Source organism: Penaeus monodon, chromosome 23 (assembly GCF_015228065.2).
Source record: "Penaeus monodon isolate SGIC_2016 chromosome 23, NSTDA_Pmon_1, whole genome shotgun sequence".
In the NCBI taxonomy this organism is placed as follows: domain Eukaryota; kingdom Metazoa; phylum Arthropoda; class Malacostraca; order Decapoda; family Penaeidae; genus Penaeus; species Penaeus monodon.
In genome coordinates this window covers 29,071,428-29,072,318 of record NC_051408.1, presented here as the reverse complement: position 1 = coordinate 29,072,318, position 891 = coordinate 29,071,428, and positions in this window count along the sequence as shown.

Here is an 891-nt window from a genome sequence, read left to right as displayed (position 1 = left end):
CTTTTATGGAGTATAGTTAATGACTGGTCGACTGATTTACCAAATCATACAAAAACAAATATATAAGCCAAGGTATTTACATATGCATTGTTTGCGCTGGTGCAAAACAGTAAATTGTGTGAATCTTGTGAACTCATTTGAGACACATACTACAGATTTCGGTTACGTTTTATCATCGGCAGATATTAAAAGCACTCAGAGTGTCCTCGCTAAGGCTTTGTGTTATGCACTTAAAAAATTGCCCTGTTGGTAAAGTAAAAAGAAAAAAATAGTGCATGTTACTGCGAGTATATAAGACATTTCTAATTTAATATAGATGAATAAAAAAAAAGCAATTTATCGAAAAGAAGAATAACGATTAATTATGTCAATGATAAAGCCGATAACGACAAGAGTAGTCAAAAAAATATTTGAAAATGAACAAGAAACAAGTGTAACGATTACTAACGAAAACAGTAAAGAGGAAAAATCCCCCCCAAAAAGTAAAAGGCATGAATGAGAGTGATTTTTTTTGCAGTTATTCTAGCTCTTATATTAAGAAGTTAGGCATACCTTTTGTACATACCTCAACGACCTCCGCTGATGATAACAATTATGAACCAGTAAAAAAACAATAACAAGCCTATCAGTCAGAACCACACGTGGCACCCAGAGTAAATGCATTGAAAATAACAATGGTTGTTTTCTTAGGGAGGATGACCACAATATCCCACCCTTTTTGAGATCCAATTTGACGATCAGGGAAAAGTTGCAGAAGTTTGGGAAGACGTGAGATGATAAAGATCTTCAGGATTTTGAAGATGAAAGAGTGGACATGAGAGTAAGATCTGCTATTTTTGGAAATAAAGTGAGTCTCTTTTGCATGTATTTTTAGCGTTGGTTTACGCGTGT